Source organism: Eumetopias jubatus, unplaced genomic scaffold, assembly GCF_037043125.1.
Source record: "Eumetopias jubatus isolate StellerSeaLion01/CBP00866 unplaced genomic scaffold, mEumJub1_p1.0 scaffold_10, whole genome shotgun sequence".
NCBI classification, from domain to species: Eukaryota; Metazoa; Chordata; class Mammalia; order Carnivora; family Otariidae; genus Eumetopias; species Eumetopias jubatus.
In genome coordinates, this window is record NW_028274816.1 from 112,395,379 (window position 1) to 112,408,150 (window position 12,772).

At 41.6% G+C, this 12,772-nt stretch overlaps 1 pseudogene; it reads right to left on the reverse strand.

Moving 5' to 3' along the window:
* Nucleotides 1-4,825: 4,825 nt before the first annotated feature.
* Nucleotides 4,826-5,760, reverse strand: LOC114198888 (annexin A13 pseudogene; annotated as a pseudogene).
* Nucleotides 5,761-12,772: the final 7,012 nt, after the last annotated feature.

Below are 12,772 nucleotides of genomic sequence, written 5' to 3' on the forward strand. Positions count from 1 at the left end.
CTTTTTAAAGTCCATTCTTGGGTCACCTGGGTGGCTCAGTCGTTTGAGCGTCTGACTCTTGGTTTTGCTTCAGGTCATGATCTCATGGTCCTGGGATTGAGCCCCTGCATCGTCAGGCTCCATGCTCAGTGGGGAGTCTGCTTGAGATTCTCTCCCTCTGCTCCTCCTCTTTCTCTCTCTCAAATAAATAAATAAAATCGTAAAAAAGTAAAGTCCATTCTTAACCCTCCCTTATTTTGTCAAGTTGGTCACGTCTCCATTTTTCCCATGTCCCCAAAAATCAAATAGTTTCCTTGGGAGTCTCATGGTGCTTACAATAAGGTCATAGGTCATGACAACTACACATTGGCTCCCTTCTCCTGGTGATTTATTTATTTTTTTAAAGATTTTATTTATTTATTTGTCAGGGAGAGAGAGAGAAAAAAAAAAAGAGTGAGTGAGCACAAGCAGGGGGAGCGGCAGACAGAGGGAGAAGCAGGCTCCCCGCTGAGCAAGAAGCCCAGTGCAGGACTCGATCCCAGGACCCTGGGATCATGACCTGAGCTGAAGGCAGATGCTTAACCAACTGAGCCATCCAGGCGTCCCTCTTCTCCTGGTTAATAAGTTGGTTGTATTCTTCAACGTGGTAGATGAACAACTGCCCAAACCAGCATCACTCTATCCTTGCCCCAGTCACAGGGATTCAATTTTGGCATAAACTGTGTTCCTCCATTGGTATTCAGATTAGTGTAGAAACATCGGTGCATGAATCTTTAGGCAGACTTCTGAGATTCAAGATCCAGTTGTGGTACTTACTAGCCATGTGACCTTGGCAAATTATTGAATACCTGAGCCTCAGTCCTGCCATGAAATGAGATTGTTAAAAACTAGGGTTGTTGAGCAATAAAATGAGGTAATACATGTGAAGTCTCCAGTATTTAGTACGCACTCAATTTATATTAACTACTTCTGTGCAGAAATGTTCAGGCATATAGATGACTTGGTGGGACAGGCTTTCTCAAGAGGTCTGTTTTTATGAATTAATTCAGGGGGGAAAGGTTTGTGTGGGATCCTGGGGGCAGAGAATGGTGGAGTGGGGAAGGAGTGGACAGTATAGAGCCTTCTGGCCCTCAGAATGTGGCCCATGGACCCTGCTCTGGTTTATTCACTTTGTTTTTTATTTCTTCCCCAAATCTTATAATTAACTTTATTCAAAAGTTTTCAAAATTTTACTCCTGATAAGAGTCCATGCAGAAGTTCAAATCTGCCAGATACTCACATTGGCTGTAGGTGAACTCAATCTTACATTTAGTAGGCAAAGCCCAGGGTCAACTGTGAGGACTTGACATGCATTCTTGAGTCTTTACCACAGTCCTCTTCACTGCGATTCAACAAATACGCCTGACTTTGTGAAGCTTACATTCTAGCAGGAAACAGACAATAGGTACACAAGTGAATAAATAATCTAGTTTGTCTTAAACCTCTTTAACAGTGACCATGAGCACTGAGCTTACTCACTTTAAAAACATTTAGTTTTCATTATTAATTTCTGCAGCTGAGACCACAAAATAAAAGTCTAGAACAAAGAGAGTTGCTTTTAAGTAACACACAAAAAAAGATGGTTGTCTTTTTTTACCGTAGTCCCTTGCCTGGGGGTTGGGAAGAGGCTCTATGTTCATTTCAGCAATGCTGTCATCGATCAGAATACAGTGGGATGTAATTTTGGCAAATGCCCTCAGTGTAAGTTTGTGTCAGTCAAGAAAATTAGTCTCACTGGGTCTTATTTTTGAGAACTCTGTATTTCTTAGTTTGACCACCATCATGGTTTTACTATATGTCTATAAATTTGGCATTTCTCCCTTTAAAGGTGATCTCCAGACACCTATCTAATGAATACAATTTGGCAGAAGTGATGCTCTGTAACTCCTGAAGATAGGTCATAAAAAAGGATAGCTTCTGCCTGGCTTTGTCTGTACCTTAACTCACTCCTGGGAGAGCCAGATACTTGGTCCTAGGGGCAGTCCTAGGGAGAGGCCTGTGCAGGGAGGAACTGAGCCATCACCAACGTGCTACTCAGTGAATGAGTCCCTTTGGAAATGGATTCTCCAGTTCAGTCAAGCCTTTAAATGGCTCAGCCCCTGCTGACATCATGACCACAACCTCATGAGAGCTCCTGAGTCAGAACTAACCAGTTAAGCTGTTTGCAGATTCCTGGCCACCAGAATTTTGAGAGAAAGTTTCTTGATTGTTCCCACCCACCAAGTTTTTGAGTAATTTGTTATGCAGTTGTAGATAACCAAAACAGAACTGATACTTGGAAATAGGGTGTTACCAAAACAAAGAGCTAAAACATCAGAGTGGCAAATGGAAGCCGGAAGGAACTTACAAAGTGTTTGGGGGAAAGCCTCATGAGCTCTGAAGAGACTGTTAACAGAAGCCCGATGGTCCTCAAGGGCGCTGGCTGGAGGAAGGGAAAGAAAAATGAAGAAATGCTATTGGAGGCTGGAGGAAAGGGGTGCATGTTCTTTAGTGGCCGAAGGTTTAGCAACACTGTCACTTGTGTTAATGTGAAAAGTAGGGAACATAATTTATGAACTGGGGGATCCAGCTAAGGAGGTTACAGGCCGCGTGTTGAAGGTGCTGCCTGGATTCTCTTTGCTGCTTTTGGTAAAAGGCTATAAAGAGCTATTATAATATTTATTAATTTCTTGAAAAATAATTGACATAGATCACAGTATAAGTTTAAGGCACACAGCATGATGGTTCAATTTTTATATATTGTGGTTACTACAGTGGGTTCAGCTAACATCTGTCTTCTCCTATAGATACGATAAAAAGGAGAGAAGGGAGAAAAGAAAAAATTTCCTCTTGTGATGAAAACTCTTAGGATTTACTCTCTTAAATTTCCTATATATATATATACAGCAGTGCTAATTATAGTCATCATGTTGTACATCACATCCCTACTACTTAATTATCTCAGAATTCAAGGTTTGCCCCTTTTGACCACCTTTCTCCATTCCCCCCTGCCCCTACACTCCACTTCTGGTAACCACAATTCTGATCTCTTTTTATGTACGTTTTGAGATTCCACATAAAAAGACAAAAAGCATTTCTTTTTGTCTGATCTATTTCACTTAGTGTAACACGTTTAAGTTCCATCCAAATTGTTGGAAATGGTAGAATTTCCTCATTTTTTTGTGGCTGAATAATATCCCATTGTGTATATATACCACAACTTCTTTATCCATTCATCCATCGATGGACACTTAGGTTGTTTCCATGTCTTGGTTATTGTAAATAATGCTCAAGCAACCTTTTGAAGAAGCTTTTGTGTGGAGGAACTGAGACCTGTCACTGACACCCAGCACCAATTTGCCAGCTGTGCAGGCAAGCCTCCTTGAAAGTGAACCCTCCAGTTTCATTTAAGCTTGGTAGTGACTGAAGCCTTGCCCAATCATAACATCACTGGAGTATAGTTTATATATCAGAAAAGTGAACCAGCTCAGGTGTATAGTTCATTGATTTTTAGTAACTTAGTGATGTAACCATCAACATTTATAAATTTAGGAGCGTTCTTATCTCCCCAAGAACATCCCTCATGATCATTTACAATTAATCCTCCTTCCTACTTCCAGTTCTGGACAACTATTAATCTACTTCCTGCCTCCATTAATTTGCCTTTTCTGGACATTTCATAGAAATGGACTCTTAATATGTGGTACCTTGTGTCTGGTTTTTCATTTAGCATGTTTTTGAGGTTCATCCATGTTGTAGCGTGAATTCATAGTTTGTTCCTTTTCTTTGCTGAATAACATTCTGTTATATGGATGCATCACATTTTGTTTTATTAGTTGGTGGATGTTTGGGTCATTTCCAGTTTGGGGCTGTTATGAATACAGCTGCTATGAATATTCACATGCAAGTCTTTGTGCATACATATGTTTTCGGTTCTCTTGGTTATACAATTAGCTGTGGAATTAAGTATGATTACTCTGTGTTTATCTTTTTGAAGAACTGCCAAACTTTTCCACAGCGGCTGTGCCATTTCACAATGCCACCAGCAAGATGTGTGTTCCTGTTCCTCCACGTATTTTAGTCGGTGTGAAATGGCATCCTATCATGGCTTTAGTTTGCATTTCTCTAATGACTAATGTTGAGCATCTTTTCCTGTGGGTATTGGCCATTTGTGTATCTTCTTTTGTGAAATGTCTGTTCATATCTTTTTTAAAAAAGATTTTATTTACTTGAGAGAGAGAGAGAGTGCGTGTGTGCGTGCACAAGCGGGGGGTGGGGAGGCGAAGAGGGAGAGGGAGAAACGGACTCCCCGCTGAGCAGGGAGCCTGACATGGGGTTCGATCCCAGGACCCCAAGATCATGACCTGAGCCCAAGACAGACGCTTCACTGACTGAGCCACCCAGGTGTCCCCACAGAAGGAAAATTGATCAGCTGGTTAATTTTGTCTTCCCTGTACCTTAACCATTCAGTCTTTACCCACCTCTGTGTGATACATATTCTTCTGAATGTCTTATTACAAGTGTAGTTTCTTTCATCAATGGCTAACTTCATTTATGTTCAGAAAGCATTCCGTTCTGCACGCTAAAGGAAAGCCAAAAGGCAGCTCAGGTACCTGCTAAGCCAGCGTTCAGGGTGACCTGCCCAAGTGTTTTGAGGCTGTTGCCCTTCACTTAAAGAGCTTGGCCCAGCTACAGTATTCAAGCTGCCAAGAAAATAAGCCAGGACTCTTCAGTACTTTATGTGCTGGAGTCACATTTACAAATCTGGTTTGAAATGGGCTCTTAACAAAGGTGGCTCCTCCCTGGGCTCCTACTCTTCTGGCTCAGTTCAATGCAAGAGGGCCACCAGTAGCTTCTGGAAGTCCCCAGAGGTGTCTGAGTGAACCATGTCAGAGAGAGACTTCTGATACTTCTCTTAGAACTTTTATCCCCTGAAGGTCCACCTCAGCCCTGGTCACGATGATGTGAATGAGCGTCTCCTCATCGGTGCCTGCACCCTTCATAGACGGTCAGTGAGATAGCCTTCCTGGTCTCAGGTGCACCTCACGAGAGTTAAGTAGGCCTTCTGCAGATCTCCTGACGTTTCTGCTTCAATGACCTCTTCAGTGGCTTTGTCGATGAGGATTTGGTAGGCTTGAAAGGTGGCACATAATTGCTTGCGGCTTCTCTTGCCAGGACTTCACTGAAGGCGAGCTTGTCTGTGCCTCAGTGGCCTTCCCCTGCATCATAGAGATCTTTGGCATCCTGACCAGCTAGATCTTTGTCCAAGTCATCTCCTTCATCATAATTAGCCTGTAGCAGGGACACCAGGATTTTTTTTAGGTTTCCACTGGTATCAGCTTTGACATCTGATTCAAGGCTCCTGTCAAATAACCTTTGGTAGACTGCCTTAATGGCAATAATCTCCTTATTGGTTCTTGTGCATGGGACCTCGTTGAGCACTGCCTCATCTGTGCCCAGACCTTTCATGGCCTTCTGCAGCTGCCAGGCATCGTACTCGCTGGGGCGGTCCAGGAGGGCCAAGGCTGTCTTCTCAAAGTTCCCACTCAGTTCACTCTTGAACACCTCCTCCAGGTCCTTGCCATACATTGCCTTGTACTTTTGCTTGATTTGTTGCCTCTCATCCAATGTCCTGCTTGATAACATCTCAATGATGGCTGCTTCATCAGTTCCCATTCCTTTGCAGGCTTTGTTCAGCTTTTTGGCATCCTGATCTACATCAAAACCCTGATGACTTCTCGCTTTGGCATGACGATTGCCCATTTTTGTTTTTCTAAGACAGTTGTTCTGTATTTCATTCTGTTCATATCTTTTAATTAATTTTATTATTGGGTTGTTTGTCTTACTGAATTCTAAGTGTTCTTTTTAAATTCTTAATGCTCTTTTAAAATTCGTAAGTCCTTTATCAGATGAGTACTTTGCAAATATTTTCCCTCAGGCTGTTGCTTGGCTTTTCATTTTCATTGTCTTTCGAAGAACCAAAGTTTGGGCCATTTTGATGAAGTATAATTTATCCTTCTCCCCTGTTTGAGAATCATACTTTAAGTGTCACATCTATAAAAATCTTTGCTTAACTTGAGGTCTTGAGGATTTTCCCTACATTTTCCTCTAAATGTTTTGTTGTTTTAGCTCTTAAGTTCAAGTGTATGATCTATTTTGAGTTAATGTTTGTGTATTGTGTGAGGTGAGGGTCTGAGTTCAATTTTCTTAACATCATTTGCTGAATAAACCTGCCTTTTCCTCAGTGAATTGCCCTGCATCTTTGTTAAGGATCAATTGACTATAAATCTCAGTACTTATTTCTGGCATGGTACCACACTGATCCTGATAACTGTAGCTTTATACTATGCTTTGAAATTGGGACAGGAAGTTCCTACACCTTGCTTTTTTTTTTTTTTTTCAAATTGTTTTGTCTAGTCTAGATGTTTTGCATTTTCACATAAATTTTAGGATCTGTCAAGCTGCTCAGTATTTTGACAGCGTCTCCTGGGAGACTCTGAGCCAGAACTACCCAGCCAATGACCCATCCCTGACCCACAGGGTTGATAATGATGAATGTTTGTTCTTAAGTCACAAACTTTTGGGTAGTTTGCTTCAGAGCAATAGATAACTAATAAACTAATAAAACCACCCAGTTTTATTTAGCATGCCTATGCATGAAATACGGCATCCCTAAACATCCTGTTTTTCTCAGAATTGAAGATTTGCTGCTATTGAGGAAAATGAAAGGTATGTCAGGTGGCAGAAGTAAGAGAACTAGGGATAGGAGGGAAGGGTAAGGCATGGAGTAGAGAGAGGTCTGGAGCAGCAGTGAGCAAAGTGTGGCCTGAGGGCCAAACAGCCCGGAGCCAGTTTAAGAATGCCTTTTATATTTTTATGTTAAAAAAAAAAAAGAAAGAAATGACTGTGTGATAAAGAATTTATGTGACCTTTTATGAAAAAGTTTGCTGACCCCTGGTTTAGAACACTGGAGATGGATCTGTAATGAAGATAAAGGTTTTGGTTGTTGTTGATGATGTTGTTTTTGTGAAGTACAATTAATATACTGTGTTATATTAATTTCCGGTGTACAATATAATGGTATCACCATACATCTGTCAGGATGGCAGGAATCAAAAAGACAAGAAATAACAAATGTTGGCAAGGATGTGCCCTGTTGGTGGGAATGCAATGCGTGGTACAGCCACTGCAGAAAACAGTATGGAGGTTCCTCAAAAAATTAAAAATAGAAATAGCATGTGATACAGTAATTCCACTACTGGGTACTTACCCAAGGAAAACAAAAACACTAAACTGAAAAGATATATGTAAACCTATGTTTATTGAAGCATTACTTACAACAGCCAAGATATGGATCAACCCAAGTGTCCATCAGTAGATGCATGGATAAAGAAGATGTGGTATACATATACAGTATGGAATATTCTCAGCCATAAAAAAGAATGAGATTTTGCATTTGCTACAACATGGTTGGACATAGAGGGTTTATTGCTGCTCAGACAGAGAAAGACAGATACCATATGATTTCACTTATGTGGAAAACGAGAAACAAAACAAATGAACAAACAAAAGAAACAAAAAAACCCCCAGTCTCTTAAATACAGAGAACAAATGGAAGATAAAGGTTTTGGAGTCATGAGCATCTAGGTAATATTTGAAGTTATGGGAAGAGATGGTTTGATATTGGGATCTAGGGCTTGGTTCCCAGATATGTTATCACTGGGGAAGAGATAAGTTTTAGGCTTCCCCAGGCAAAGTACTGGAGATACAAGTGCTCATTTGGGTCTGTCCTTACCCAGCCCAGAGACAAGGGGGACTCATTACTGCCTATACTCCCTCCCCGTAGGCTGAGAGTCCTGCCACCACCCGGTCCCCTCCAGGCCTTGGCTCTCAGGTGTAGGAATGGGACTTGGGCTCTCATGGGGCAAGTTCCTCAAGGTGTAGAGGCCTGTACCTAACGAACCTGTGCCTAAGTAAAGACTTGTAGGTGATGTATCTTCCCAGCTGGCTATCAGCTCTGCCTCTGTTCCCCCTTCTCTTATAAGAAATAGGTATTAGGCATGCATCCTCTGAGGAGATTGGGAATGAGGTCCTGTCATCATTTTTTTTTCTTTTTTAGATTTTATTTATTTATTTGAGAGAGAGCGAGCGCGTGCACGCACACGCACTAGCATGAACAGGGGGAGGGGCAGAGGGAGAAGGAGAGGGAGAATCTCAAGCAGACTGCCTGCTGAGTGCAGTCTGACCCAGGGCTCGATCCCAGGACCCTTAGATCATGGCCTGAGCAGAAACTAAGAGTCTGACACTCAACCAACTGAGCCACCCAGGTGTCCCAGAGGTCCTGTCATTCTTAAAGGTATTTGGATTTACCACTCCAGAGCCCAAGAGCAAGAGAGGACACGCATTTGGTTCTCTACCCACTCAAGTGGCTACCTGTTCTGCACCAGAATCACTCTAATAATTGAAAGAACCTAAATTGCCCCTGCCAATGTCTGTGGAAGTAACTATATAAGTCCTCCAGATCTGAAAAGCAAATGTGTTCCATTCTGTGAGATGTCTCATTCTATGGATTCAATTGCTATCCATCCCTCAAAGCACCATGCACTCAGCACTCTGAGTATGCACAGACCTCTCTGCTTTATGGTTTGCAAATCCCTGCAGCTGTAAAACAAATCAGTGTTTTCTCTTTCTGCTCTCAGTTAAATGGAGATCAGCTCTTCAATCTATGTTTAATTATGAGGGGAAGGGATGGAGTCCCACTTTGTTTAGCAAAAATAACAAATGGCAATAATACCAACTTCATTCATTGCTTGTGTTCCCAGGGAAATGGAAGGCAGGATTGTATACCTTTTCGCAGATTTCTCTGCTATGGTGGAAAACACTCCAGATTTGGGATACAAAGAACTGGATAAAAGTCCTAGCTTTGAGTGACCTCGAATAGTCATTTAACCTGATTGAGCCCCAGGTTACTTGTTATCATGGGCATCATGGTGAGGATTACATATGATGGAATTTCAAAAGGCACTTGTACCCTGTAAATTTCTACACCTAAGGAAAGGGATGTTTTTATTTTATTTTCAAAGGTGGAGAAATAGTTCAAATCTTTGTCCATTGTCAATGTAGAGTTTCTGTTTATCATAATTCATATCACAGATTACATAAATGAACAGAGAGTTCCAAGTTGAGGTTACTGTGTTTCTCAAGAGAATCCAATTACATCTAGTTAACAAACTCTTTTCATAAACAGATGTCTCTCTGGAACTGATGATAGATGGGGGGTGAACTTGCTATGCTATTGCCACTTAAAATGAGTGAATTTTATGACTCTTGGCTAAAGCAGAGTTGGATCAGCCCCAAAGAAATACTATAGTGTTCAGGGTCTTCTTCCCACATACTCTTTTTCCTCTGAAATTGGTTTGCCCTTTTTATTGGTTGTTTTTATTTTTGAAGAATTAGCCCCTTGGGAAGAAAATTCAATCTATACCAATGTTTTCAATAGAATAAATTTCAACCACCCCAGTTCAAATGCGGTCAGAAAGTGGGATTGACCTTGCTCATGAAACAAACATATTTGTTCCTTCATTTCATCATTCCCCTTAAGAAACTCACAGTCGCATTGGAAAGCTTTTAAATTGGCAGGACCCAATACCTATTGAATTTCTTTCATGGCACAAGGGGTAGGTAAGCCACCTATGGTCTTGGCTGGGATTCCAGGAGGCAGGTCTGGAGTAAGGAGAGGTAGAAAGATCTGGCATGTACTCTCATGGGTCCCTGCCATTTTTATCTGCAAACCTGAGGTTCCTTTTTTCACCTCATCCTGTTTGGACTGGTGTCTAAATTTAAGGTGATCTATTTGTTTCTGACTTGAGTCTCTCTTTGCACAGTGCATCTGAGAACTGCCTTTTTGGGGTCCTTATGCCACACCCATGGGCAAGAGATACTATTCCCCTTTCCTGGCCCATGTTTGTGAGTACTTTCAAAGACACTTATTGGTATTTATTTATTTATTTATTTATTTATTTAAATATTTTATTTATTTATTTGACAGAGAGAGACAGCGAGAGAGGGAACACAAGCAGGGGGAGTGGGAGAGGGAGAAGCAGGCTCCCCACCGAGCAGGGAGCCCGACGTGGGGCTTGATCCCAGGACCCCAGGATCATGACCTGAGCCGAAGGCAGACGCTCAACGACTGAGCCACCCAGGCGCCCCAGCCACTTATTGGTATTTAAAAATTACTTCCTTTACACATAATAAGATCTAAAGCACCTGGTATAGAGTATGCCTTAAGTAAGGGGCAGTTTTCTTCCACTCTCTCTCCTTCAGTTACAGTATGAGACCATGGCACTGTTCACCAATGAGTCCATCCCTTTCCTCCGTTCCTTCCCAGGCTTTAGGTCCAGCCTTTAGCCTGCTGAAACATAGAGTCTGCCCTTATAAGTTAAAAATCTTGGGTTGGAACCCAGATCTATAGGCAATTAGCTCAGTGGTGTGAGGCTTAGACAATAAATGGGACGTAAAGGAGTTTCCTTGGAATCACTTGCACTGACTACCTTTCCTTTGCAGTTCTGCTATTGTTTCCAGACAGAATGGCTAAAGGTTATTTCTGATCCCTTGAGAACTCTATCAGGATTTGTATCAGTAATTAAAAGCATGCTGCGTGAGGTGGCTGAATGTATCCAACAGTACAAATTTAGGCAGGAAATGGTGAGTTACTCCCATTCACTCCCAAGCCACTATGGCACTTATTTGAACACTTTATCTTGGTCCAGCTGCCAGAAAACTTTTCATTCTCTTCCCTTACACACAGGGAGCCGCCTTTCCTTGGCTATCTGAACTCGGAAACATTTAACATTCTCCCAGGAAATAACTCCATTCAAAGCCATTGTTTTTAAGTGCTGGAGTGATTGACTTGAAAGTAACTTGCGTAAATCAGTGCTGTTGATTACTAAACACAATGGTAATTACTAGGGAGGATAATAAAAACACAACATAGTCGTATGAAAAATATGTCACAATTGAAAGTAGAACGTATAATGGCCTTTTAACTGCAGTATATGCTATTAAAAGAACAGGGTTGGCAAGAAGGTGGCTTGCATGCTTATGCTGATTTTGCTGTTCCCCCACATGGCAAGTATGGTTAAGTGAGCATACTTTTCCCTCTTCTGCACCTGGAGGCCTCAGGAATCCTTCTCAACTAGTACCTAAGGTGGCCATTGTCCACCGATTAGATTTGCACAAAGATGCAAATGATTTTCTATGCTAATGATGGAGTATGTGAGTTATTTGAGGATGGGATTCTTTTATTCACCTCTGTATTCCTAACACCTAGACTCAGTGCTTGACATATAATGATCACTCAATAAATAGTTATTAATTGGGACACCTGACAGTACTCAATTACTAATTAAGTGCTCTACTGAGTCAAGAAGAGCTTCCCAACTTCTGTGTCTGGGTCTCAAATAGGCTATAGGTATGTGGACATCCTACCTCCTTTAGTTCTTTCAGGCCTAAAATGGTCTGAGAGTAGTCAGAGACCCAAGGCAGTGGCTTCCAACTGTGGGCAGCCTCACCTAATTATCCCATTGTGCCTTCACATCGTTTCTGTGCTTGTCATGATGTGAAAAGGATTGAGGGAAAGGTTGGGAAGTACTAGGTTAGATAACCCTCTGTAGATAACATTAAGAAACCACACTAATACTAGGTTATCTAGAGAATAGCTCTTTATTTCTTTATGAAGTATTTGAATTTCTGAACATCTCAGATAATCCCAAACAGAAAAATTATGTCAATAAAGTGAGGAAGGAGTTATCACAATCAAATCCTCTTGTGTGTGTGTGTACCAAACAGCAACACAGGGAGTTCCTGCAGCTTGCAGAAGGGTCTCTCATCTCTCAGTGGGCGTAGCCAAATTCTACACATACTGATTAGACAGTATTAATGACCCTTTTCTATGCAGGGATATAAATACTCTTCCTGGAGGATAAATTCTATAAATCTCCAAAGAGAAATGAGACCTTTCTTCTATTTTCTGGTCATGCTCTCTGAATTCTTAATGTGGTAAAGAAATGTTCAGTACCAACATCAAAGATATAAGCTGACATCAGGACCATCTTTTTGAAATTGGGACTATCTCTGAAAATCTGGGACACATAGCTCCCATCTTCTAATGTAAATGTATGTGCCCAGCAGTGTTCTGAATGAGGTATTTGTAGAATGCGCGTAGCATCATGGGAGGAAGGCATGGGTGGGGTGCTCAGGTGTTTTAGTCATGGCAAGTTTCTAATGTGCAGTAGAGAAAGAATGGGCATGAAGACAGAGTTGGGTTTAAATCCTGACTCCAGTCTCCCTAGCTGTATGGTTTTGAGGACTAAGCCTCAATTTTCAGTCGTAAAAAACACCCAACAATGTGTACTATACAGGTTGCTGTGGGGGCTAATGAGATAATGTATACAAAGCACTAGAATACCTGGCACAATTAGAGTCTTGTATACTCTTGGGTCACCCCCATGAGACCACTAGACAGGACAGACAGAGGCTTGGCTGGGTAGCAAAATTAAGGCCCTTGAAGCCTGCCAGATGCACACTACTACAGTGTTAGTGACAGAAAGCATTGCTCCTAGGGCGTTAGGAGACTTGGATGAGGAGCTATGTGTGAGGCAGAATTCTCTATGTATAAGGCAAAATTCCTCCCCCTTGGTGTATACTCCTGTATCATCCCCTCCCCTCGAACATGAGTGGGAATTGTGAATATGATGGAATGGCATTCTTGTTTTTA